We start from the raw sequence: 11,828 nt of genomic DNA on the forward strand, positions 1-11,828 counted from the left end.
GAATTTTTCTTCGTCAGTTTTTATTGCTACAGCTTGTTCGTTACTAGCGAACGGGGCATTTTTTTGCTGTTATTGTTGAAGTTGGTTAATTTCTGTGACCGTGGCATATTTCGAACGATCGCCGCTTGTACGCGTGTTGGTCTCTCTTTGCCGTGTGCCTGCGGATGTGAAACTCGTTTGAAAACATCGGTGGCCTAAACGAACGAAACAAAATGCCCGTTAGGGGTGGTGGGACCTTAGGGTGAATGGTCCCCGCCGTGCCGCTGCTGCGATTGTGCGCAGTGCAAAACTAGAACTGTGTGAACTGTTCACAAACTGCAGCGATCTGTTCAGGCTCGTAACGGGTAACGCCACTGCAATGCTGGCTGGGAAATGCTGACGCTAATGCAGGGCTACCAGAAACAGTACATTCAGTGCGCCCCGCTAAGCATCATGCTGTCCGCAGCCTCGCTACTTTTGTCATTTCTGGTTTGAGTTTCGCTCTAAGGCCGTTTTTTTTGTAATGCAATGAATGCCTTAAAAATACGGCGTGTTCAGAACTGCGGGAATTATAACACGCCCTTATAGTAACTCTTAAGGTGTATAAGGTAATATGAATAAAAAAAAAACTAACAAGTACAATTTTAAGCCGAATTTTTATTTATTGTGCTTAGGGGAGTAGGCTTTCAGATATTGATTCTGTACAGCCTCGGTATTCTAGGTGGTGCAAACACTGAACTGGAGCGCCCAGAACAAGATGAGAATGCACTCCTCAGCACACCACAGCCTGTTCACACAGGGCCCCGCCAAGACGACACAGGTACTGTTTGACAAGTGTTCATTTATTCAACCAGAAGGAAGATTTGGATCGCAACCTTAGTATTTTGTTCATGCCTTGTTGCAGTGAGCACTTGCTTGCATCACAACGTATTGCTTTTCAGACTACAATGTCTGACATGTGTGCAGGTGATGTTTGTGGTGCAGGTGCCGGAAATGGCGTATTGCATAGCAGGAACACAGACGAAAATGGCCTGCTCAGCACACTACAGCCTGCACTTTCAGGAACGTGCCGGGAAGAGACTGGTATTTAATTTGTTACCTCATTATAACAGTTGTCTGCCTCACATTCTCTAGCTGTGCTATACTTAGGGTGATTGAACTTGTCCAAATTTCTCGGTTGCTTTTTCTGTGCAGGAGAGCCCAGTGACGAGGTGTCTGCTGCACCCCCGGTGCATTGTCCAAGTGCTGCTACTTCAGGTGAGTGCGATTCTCCTCTTCCTGCTTGGAATTGAGTAGCCGGCATATTACTATTAACCCACATAACGTATACTAGGCCCATAGCACCAGAAAAAAGTAAATTCATTCATCAGGCCACTGTTTTTGCTGTGTGTGTTAGCATGCTTAATTCAGGAATAATAAATTTTAGCAGAAAAAACAAGCTTTACAGAAAACTAGCGCAATATTATTTTCGGAATGCATTAATAGCTTCTGTATGTTTGTCTTTTTCCAATGTGTAGATGTTGCTGATTGTCGTTGCCGGAACTGCAATTGTGGGCAGATCAAGCTGTCGGAGGAAAAAATTGCCCAGCTACAAAGTGCGATCATCATACTAAAAGAGAAGAACCGAAGGCTTGAGGGACGACTTCACCTTGCCGAGTCGCGACTCGTTAACATTAGCATACTCCAAAGTTGTTCCAAGTGTCGCTCATACACCGGCCTTCCGAACATTAAGGTATTTGAGTCTCTGTTCAAGCACTTGGAACCCCGTGCCAGGAACATGACGTACTGGGGCTCTGACGACAAAAAGCAAGGCGAGACACGTGGTCGGCCAAAAGAAATTTACCTCAGAAATGAATTTTTCATGGTGTTGGTCTGCATGAGGACTGGGATGTCCACCGAAGAGGTGGCGAGAAATTTCATGCACTCTGAAAGTCAGGTCAGCAGAATATTTTCGACATGGATCAACTTTCTCCAAAGGGAACTACGAAGGCTGACTAATATTCTTCCGAAAGAAGATATGGAGCAACATCTTCCCAAATCTTTTAAAGGGTTTAAAGATACTCCGCTTGTGCTTGATGCGACTGAAATTCGCATTCAGAGGTACTCTTTGTTGAAAGCACAGCGTCAGACCTTCTCTAGATATAAGCATTATAACACCTACATGACACTTCTTGGCTGCACCCTGGACGGCTATGTTGCTTTTGTGTCTCGGCTCTGGGGTGGCTTCGTTTCAAACGAAGCCATCCTAGAGAGCAGTGGACTCGTGGATCTGCTGGAGGAAGGAGACGCGATAATGGTTGATACAGTTTTTACGTTTCCTCACCTGCGATCAGGTATAATGGTTCACCGACCCCCCCTTTCATGAACGGCACGAAAGGCAAATGCCTGCGGAGGCAGTTTACGAGACGCGGAAGATTGCAGGTGCTAGGGTGCATGTTGAACGAGCGATAGGTCGAGTTACGACCTTCAGAATATTACAGGGAGCCTTTCCCATTACAATGCTCGACATTGCTGAACAGGTATTCCAAGTGTGCTGCTTCCTCGCGAACTTCAAGCCTCCTCTAATAAAAGTAGCAGAATGATGCAAGAGAGCGTAACGCGTCAACAATAAAGTACACCATTTATGCTTGTGTTTGAAACGTTTCACACCAGCTTCTTTATTTTCAACTTCAAACTGACCGCTGGTTGGCTCACGAGGAAGCCACTGCGGACTTTTTAAATGAGACATATGCTCCAGACGTGTACAGAACACCGAGCCTCCTTATTCTTTGTGTCAGAAGCTCGGGAATGAACGCATGAAGCATGAAGTGATGCAGTGCAGGCAGCATTTGGTTTTGCCAGAAGCTTTCATTAAAGGAAATGCGCTCGACATGAATGTGTGCAGGACTTCCATCTTCCCCGTCCGTCCATATGGCAAAGTTGCACCACATGTGGCATGTCACAGCCATCGGCCCTTGTACTTGGTAATAGTACTCTTTTGTCTTCAAAGATGCCACGCCATCTTTCAGAGCACAGCAAAACTTCCTGTCCTTGCAGGCGTCCTCTACAGTTATTCCTTTCTTGGATGGCAGGCACGACTTCTATCAATACTCACTAGCCTGTCAGGTGATTCCGCTAGTAATGGGTGCTCTTTGTGAACACGTAGTCTAGTTTCAAAAACATCGACTTCTACATCCATGATTCTCATTTGTGAGACATAGGCTGCCACAGCGTATTTCTCATGGCCACGGCCATAAACCATAGCCTCTGACACCGCTCTCTCACGGGTAGAGCAGCGTTTTCAGCAGGCCAACAGGCTTTGTACAAGAGCAAATTCTCTTGAAGGCTAAAGCTGTCAGTCGTCCTGTCCTCTTAACGAACCACTGCTTATTATTAGCTTGGCTCATTGTGGCTGCACAGATTTCTGCTATTTGCCTCTCTGGCAGTGGCTTCAGGGATGCCAAGTAGTTTTGTATTATTTCTTGTGAAGGCTCGCTCCACAGGTCGTCGGTATCCTGCAGTTCCACCTGCGCATCAGGTGCCTCTTCGGCTGCTGGTGGGTGCGTATCGCTCTGAAAGCATGCAATGCTGGGAATGCAGCTTTCAGGTCATCTTTGAGTGTTTTGATGCTGTCGGGGGGAACGGTTCCAGCTTCTCGCAGGGGTTGTACTGCCTTGGGCGTGCTGGAGGCATTGGCTTGTTGATGACGGGCCGTCTGAATCCTATCTCTGTTAGAGGAAGTCGTGGTGCTGGCTTCTCGGCTGTAAAAGAAATAAAGCACTGTTTATGCAATATCCAGCGTTCATGCGAAGCAAGTATCCCACACCCTTGCTCTTGTTAAACTGAAACCAATAAATGGTGAAAATGACTGCTGTTTCATGCTGTCGTGGATTTGTCATGATGCGCATGCTTCCACTCGTTGACTCACACTAGTCCTTTTGACAGCACAAGCATTTTTGCTTAGATGCAAAAAAACTTGCACAAATAAAAATAAACATCACTTGAAGTTCATTAATACTGCTAGAAAAACACATTTTTAACACAGAGTGGCTGATGTGCATACGGGATTGCATGGAGTAAAATATAGAAATGACGTGCAATGCATGAACCAAACAACAGAGGGGTATTTGGTGCAAGACTGATGCATGTGGTAAAACAGATCGCACCTTCTGCAGGCACAATTCACGCGCATGGGACATCAGTGCACCATACTCCGCTCTCGTCGTCTCCTTTTATCTCGGCAGCAGCAAAAAGAACGGCAGCGACAAAATTGGCAGCTCTCGCTGAGTCTGAAATCAAGAACTCACAATGAGGCATTCTGACGAGACCTACTGCAATATTACGCTCTGAAAATGGTAAAACAAGCAATTACGCTGGGATTTTTTATGTGTGGCTTCCCCTAAAGCTGCGCTTTTCCGTGCACATGAAGCAGAAATCGCCCTGGTAGGATTGCAAAATCTGTGATCTGTAGTACTGATTAAAAAACATAAAGGCGGCCCTCATTCAAATCCAGTCACTGTACTTGCTAGCATACTTCTAGAAAAGAACCCCGCCACCGCAAATGAGAGCGAGTTACCCCGACAGCCAGGGCCGCAACCAGACTGATAGTTGGCGTTGTCGAGTGCAAATACTGCCACACGGCGTCTTCGGTAATGGTGCTCGTTGAGACGTCTGCCACGCACCCGGTAGGGCAGAGTGGAAACGGAATAAAATCTTCCTCAATCATTGCCAACAACGCAGTGGTAATCTCACAGAAGCACAAAGCGCCACAACCATAACCCGGCACAGCGTCGACCAAGGCTTTGCTAGGTTTTGTTTTGAAACCGCGCACTCTCGCACCCAAAACGTCGCGTTGGTTCAACTTTTTACCACGGGCGGCGCGCACTATTTTGCAAGTCGTTTATTGTGAGGAGCGTCACTCATGTGGGGGTAATTTACAAAGGTTCACTCTAACACGCCTTAGTGTCTGCTGTGTCACTTCGTTGCTTGAGAAGACAAGCTTGCGAGGACTGCCGGCGATATGGAATAAAGCCGCCACCGCCTATCTTCAAACACCTTCTCTCCATGTCCGTAGTGGCTGCTGTCGATATGAACTCGCCGTCAGCTGGTCATATCATGTTACGCGAGACATTGCTAGGCAGATCGGCTCCTTTTGACCGTATATGATTCGTAAATTAAAAACAACCAAATGTACGAAACATTTTACCATGCCTAGCGTATAACTAGGGTCTTGTTCACGAGTGCTGTTATACTTTCACTGAACGGTGTTTTGCTTGAGTGAGAGATAAAACAACCGCCAACTAATAATAATAATGGTAACTTTATTTGCACAATAAGGTGGTTTTCTAGAGGAGGACAAGGCGAAGCCGAAAGTTAATCCCGAATGTAGGTGCGGAAATCTCCTGTATGCGTGTGTGCGATTGGTGCATGCTCCTTCGATCGCTGAACCACGCAATCTGAAATTTTCGAGAATATATTTGATGCTTTGCATGACACCTTTCTTAAACTGGGTGGATCAGCGACGTTGTTTTATTACGTCTACAGTTGAACCTCGATATAACGAACCTCGATTTAACGAAATTCGCGATATAACGAATTTTTTCAAGTTTTCTAACAAAATTTTGCTAAATGAATGTATTTTTGTCTCGATTTTACGAAGTAATTTTGTGCGGCGCTTTCGATTTAACGAAGTCACGGCAAGAAAGGAAGAACGAAATTCCGGTCGAGGCACGTTTTATTTTGCCTCTCAGGCCCTACATTGAAAAAATTCAGTACTCAAATTGACTCTTGAAGGCTAAAATGAAAGAAAAGCGGTGAAATCTACGGTTAACAACAATTAAAAGCGAAGAACGAAGCTGCACAAACCGCTAGCGGTCATAGACGGTTTAATAGTGCACCCACTATTTTGACGTCTCCATCGTTGCCTACGCCAGCGCCCTCTATGCTTAGGCTACCGAAGCCTACTTCAAGTTTTTTTTTTCTACGCGTCATTGCTCACGGTGCTGCTGCGCTAGGTTGTGCTCGCTGATAACCAAATTAATATTTTGTTCGTGCATCGTTAGGTGAGTCTTGTAAGCAGCATGAGCACTCCAAGAGAAAGAAAAGTGTTCCGAACAAGAGCCTGAGGAAGCTCGGTGAAACCGACAGCCACCGAAGTGTGATGGATGCCATCGATGTTCTGCGGAGGCACGCAGGTGCACACGAATGTTTAAGACCTTGTTAGCGCTGTCAGCATACGAGCGTCACGTACAGCCCGCCCTGGTCAAGAAACGCCAAGCACTGCTTACGGACTTCTTCACTACGGCTTGAACATCGAGTGCTGGTGGCAATAAATTGCTCTCTTTGAACGTGGTCATCTTCGTTTCACCAGCGTTCATTAGACAGCTGCGGTGCGGAGAAATCAGTTTCGTAAGGGCTCAGTGGGCATAAAAGTAATTGCTTAATCGAATTTGGCCAGAAGATTTTTAATGTAAGCTTTCCGCTTTCCGGATCACGTAAGCGTTGCTCCACACAGTGAAGCGGTCCGCGTGTACTCCGCTCAACTCGCAATCATGGTTTTATCTCGAGTGTTGTGGTTGAATCACGCGCCCATACTGCGGAGCCCTTGTACATGAAAAAAGTCTTTCGAAAGTTTCATAGCAGCCTTCCGCTATTCGCCCGCCGCGCCTAAGCCTACCACTGAATGGACGAAAAGAGGTGTAACTTCGAACGAGCACCTGGGCGGGGTGAAGTTCACGGGACATGGACGCGGGTTCAATTGACTAACAGCGGCATTTAGTAGTGACCGAAATGAAAAAAGAAAAAGTGGAAACCTAGTCTGCTATCATATTTAATGAGGCGTTGCGGAAAAAGCACCGGTTTTACGATGACACATGAACTACCGTCGGCTATCCGAATTCCATTGCCCAAGTGTTGAAACTCTGAATTCACACAATTTTCGCGGCCAGTTTTAGTACAAATTTCGCTTTAATTGGAGAGGTAACTACATAGCAGTTGTTGCCTGGCGAGGGCCAAAGTGTTAAAACCCCAATAACTGGTTAAATGAACTGTAAAATCGAAACCTCGATTTTACGAAATTCTCGATTTAACGAAATTGGCGGCCCCAAGTACGACTTCGTTATATCGAGGTTTAACTGTACTTGTACCTCTGCTCTCATATTGCCCATATATATCCCTGGACAGAGGAGGAAGGGAGGGAGTAAACTTGATTCATGTGAGATGGACACCCGTGTGGTGGGGCGTTAAAAAAATTATTCTGTCCTTCCCTGGGTGCCTTCAAGAACGAATGGAAACGGCCACTTCTGTTCACGCCCAATTATCAGGACCACCCCGTGCCTGCAGGCGGTTTTGCCTGAAATGCGTGGGGGTTCGGCAGGAAATCTGTCTGTCAAGAGAAACCGCCTAGGAAGCATGTTGAGGTAACACACATATGCGCTTTCTTGGGTTGCAATGGGACCGTCATGTATTTTGTGCAAGGCGAAGGTGACGAAGGATATACGTCTTCCTTGAAAAGTAAATTAATTTGAGTGTACCTATAAATTGTTGTTGCCCCTCATTAGTTCAATCATAGTGGTTAATTTTGAAACAGCTGCCAAACATAACTGTTGCAGGTGAATCAGACTGCCTAGGATGAGACTATCAATCGCTAATATAGAGTATTCAGGCACTTAATGTGTATTGCATATGACAGTCATTAAGAAAGCGGACAATAAATTTAACTCTCAATTTTATTATTTGCGACAGTTTTACCTGCACGTATCGGTTCAGCCAGTGCCACCTGGAGACGTTCTTCAGCTGTTTACACCAGATAAAAGGAAGGAAGGCGATATGCGAATGCGATACGCGATAGAAGGAAGTAATTCGATATGTGTAGCACAGCCTATCATTTATACCAACATCAAACCGGTGGCCGCAAAGGTGTCACACCACAACTTGTGGATTTTCCACGCTTCCATTCCTGCATGCTCACAGCCACAAGGATGATGACGAAGATGCATTACCGAAGGTGGGTGCCAGTAATGCTGTAGCTGATTATGAATGTTCTGGCTAATGCTCATTCAGATTGTGGTCACCAGCATTGCTATTTTCATCAAAAATAATGGGCCATCACAATGTCATCAGCTCGTGTATCATGTGCTTCACACCATATAACATATTCCATATCGCAATTCCGGCAACGAAAAAAAGAAATTTGACATTGCCAGCCTTACCTTCTCATCCTTACACCGGTTTTGTTTCAGGTGTGACAAGCTATTTGTGCAAGCTGAGCCCAATAAAATCTTCCGTACAAGTTACTTTTCATATGTACATTACTCTCTGGCTGCCAGAACAAGCAAAAATAAACACAGAAAAAGCAAGAGGGTCATGTACAAGCAATTGTCATCCAACAAATTTTATTTCACCACCAGTAATACCACCAGACCTCTAGGGTAGTTTGTGATGGTAAGAGGAAGGCTAAGATTACCTAATGTGCGTCTTTGAAGAAAGGAAGAAACTAGAAGAAAGCTAGGGAGGTTAACCAAGGAAAGAACTGCCCAGCTGGCTGTGCTACATGTGGAAATTGGAACAGGAAACTTTAAAGGAAAGGAAAGGACTGGCATAAAATAAAAGATAAAAAAAAATTCAGGAGAAAAAAAAAACATGGCGTGGAAATGGCCAGTACAAAGACAGCAGCATGGGCGAAAAAAAAGAGAGGCATAAAACATGCAGGCAAAACGACAAAATGGGCAAACGAAGGATGCTGCATGCAGGTAACACCCGTTGAGCACCTGTGACTGTTTTTCACTCTTATTCACTTCAATCTGTTTCTTCAAGGCAAGAACTGATTTGGCTACTTCAGCTCCATCTTGTCTAATACCACTGAAATATGTCTGATTTTCTGTGTACACGATGTAAATAGGCTACATAATTTGTAATTTTTTTAAAAATTCTCCTGAAGTGTCTGTTCCTTCTTGGCAAGCTTTCGTGACTAACTGCCTCGTAGAATTGCATTTGCTTTGTTCATTTTTTTGCTCTTTTATGCTGCGTCTGCTTGTATTTGTTTATTTTGTTCTTCTCCTATTCTCAAGTGCTTAAGTTATTTTAATAATGATATTGTTTTTTTCTTCAAAAAGGTTTTTGGCTTTTAGCCCTGTCTGCTTATTGGCTTTAAACCTGCCATAGCTTTGCTGGAAATAGTTAGTTCCTCACACAATTTTTCTCTTTCTTTATTCTGGGAGAGGGGGCATGAAATTTTAAAAGGTAACGACCCCTGCAGCGACTAATGAACACTTGCACTACTTTCTTTGTGGTTGGAAGTACTGAAAGCTATAGTTCCACAATCCCTTGAGTGAGTTTCATGATGCACATAACATAGTAATATTAGGCTTGGGTATTTCACAGTAATTGAATCTAAGCTAATGCAAGGGCCACTACCTAAAAGTATTTCAGCTGGAGAAAAAAGTTGACACACGTGCTCCAGAGGCCTCGTTGACAGGCACAGGCACAGAAAGCGTGTTTGTTGAGCACAAAATGCAGTCACAAGTACGATTTCCATTTACAAGCATTTCTTGGAAGCGCTAGAAAAGCAAGTAGTTGTAAAGAGCACCTCAATAGATTGCGAAAACAATCATCTGACGCATACAGAGGGGAGGCGTGTGAAACATGTTAAATTAGCGCTGTACAGACGGGACAACCAAGAAAAGACTGCACAGGACTAGCACTGCATATCAACTGAACTCTTTCACTACACACAAAAGGATATATACACAAACAGCGCATGCGCGTATACAGGGGAAGGCACCAGGAAAAAAATAAGGAGAAAAAGAAATCAGGGGGAAGTGATTTCTTTTTAAAGGAAGAAGGAAAATAAATGAACTGGGGTCATTATTGAGCTCTCATGGCAGCTCACCTGCATTTAACACAGTCCAGAAGCGGGAATACTAGTGTAAATAGGATAGGAGAGAGAAAAGTAAAGATTAGAAAGGTGAGTACAGAAGAGTAGTTCAACTGTGGCCAATTCCGTCGCACACAACACACCACGCACACTGTTGGCTGGCGTAATGCTGCGTCCGGGAGACGAGAAGCCTTGAAGGGAACGGTGAAGCGGGGAGGAGAGCTTGGTGGGACGAAGAGCGAAGTCTTCGGCTGTCCCGATCGCTTTGGAGTTCGCTGGATAGGAGTGCGGCCCACATACTGGTACTGGGGGGGGGGGGGCGGGGAGGAGCTGGCACTCGACTCGACCGCCCACACCGGCAGAGCGAAAGCCGGGCGACATCCAACGGCCCGCGTTGGCAGTGAGCCGCCGAAATGAAGCCCCTCCGAAGCACGGGAGCACGAAAAAACACGTCCGCTCAACTGCGAAGCGACGACCGAGCTCCCCTGACGCACCCGCAAAAGCTACCTCTCTGAGCGTACGAAGTACCCACTAATCTACGCGCTACCCTTCTCAGTTGCGGAGAATGAATGCAAAACTGCATCTAACGCGGCAGCACGGCACAAAAGTTTGCTACCTACCACAGGAAAAACTTTACACAATGTTTCTGCACAGCAAAGTTGTCACGGCGCATTCACAGCAACGGTGGCTGCCATGATGGAATGGGTATGTTGCTAGTTGAAAACTCACTACTGCCGCCAACTCTAGTAGGCAAAAAAACAGCGGGCAACGCTGTGAGGATGGCATCATATCTGCGCCCGGGTGTAGCACGGTTTTAATGCACGGGCTGGCCGGGCAGCTTTTCCTCTAGAGTCAGTAGTATTAACTCTATGGGACAGGCAAGGTCAGCATCATTTGGACTCCCGCCCACTCTGCCCTTGCAGGGAATGAGTCTGCACACGAAGCCACTCGAGGCTTTACCGACCGAGCGGACGGCACCTCCGATACAGACCTCACCCCACACCAGGCAGGGACAGGCTAATGTCATACAGTGACGTTAGCGTCCATTATTGTTTAGGCTAGGCACGCTTCCCACCTGCGAAGCCATCCCTCAGTGAGAGACATTCAGTGGACTGGCGACTCCTCAGACCCACTCGTCACCAAACCCACTTGTGTAAAGCTATTACTACCCAGGGCGCTACTCCCCCAAGTATCATAGATGTCAGGAACACGTGGACCTGGCGTACATGTTATGGAAATGTCCACAGGTGATCACAAATGGCCGCACAATCACTAAAAGTGAGCAGTGGGAGACCGTGCTGCTCAGCTCCTGCCCGGAAGATCACCTTTGGGCTGTCCAACTGGCTGAGGATGCTTCCAGAGCCCGAGGGCTCACGGCCGATGACTAAGCATCACCGTTGGCAAACTGAATAAAGTTTATTCTCCCTCTCTCTTCTTTCGTCTTAAGAAAAAGCATTTGTTTCTTCACATTTGAAAGAACAAATGCCATAAAAACAATGCCCTGGCCAATACCAGAGGTGCAACGCAACAAGAATGTAGACCTCATTTGCTGCAGATGCCAAACGCAGTTGTGCAGCAGCAAAACAGCCCAAAAAAGCAGCTTACTATTTCCACAGGAGCATGAAAAAATAGGTTGGCTGAGAAAAGATCACCACACAACTGCTACATCCAGAACAATTTCGTCAGTGAAACTAATTGTTGTTTATTTCTGACGACTAAGCATAAGGCAAAGGCCCAAGCCTCGTAAAACCAGCTTGCCACATTTTTCCGCAACTGCTGCAATGGTATGGTAAAAAAAACTGGCATGTTTGCTCTAAGTTGTGCAGCCTGCTGTGGGTTTGTGGTTGCAGGTAGCGCGAACAGCGCAGTTTAGAATTTCGAAGCGGCAACAATGCTGGCCACTCCTTGTGACAACGCATCTGCAAATCAAAGTGTCACCCGGAAAAAATGCTGCTGCTATAGCAGGCTATCAGGAAAAATGAACCATACATGGCCA

The 11,828-nt window shown here is 45.9% G+C and overlaps 1 pseudogene across 1 annotated transcript; it reads left to right on the forward strand.

The window, feature by feature from the left end:
• Positions 1-609: 609 nt before the first annotated feature.
• On the forward strand, positions 610-3,186 carry LOC144167096 (uncharacterized; annotated as a pseudogene). The gene is made up of 3 exons (XR_013321845.1): positions 610-1,062; positions 1,174-1,236; positions 1,497-3,186. The product of XR_013321845.1 is annotated as an uncharacterized LOC144167096 (transcript).
• The last annotated feature ends 8,642 nt before the right edge of the window (positions 3,187-11,828 follow it).

This window comes from Haemaphysalis longicornis, unplaced genomic scaffold (genome assembly GCF_048455015.1).
Source record: "Haemaphysalis longicornis isolate Haplotype H1 unplaced genomic scaffold, Haemaphysalis longicornis Haplotype H1 scaffold_2, whole genome shotgun sequence".
Lineage (NCBI taxonomy): Eukaryota > Metazoa > Arthropoda > Arachnida > Ixodida > Ixodidae > Haemaphysalis > Haemaphysalis longicornis.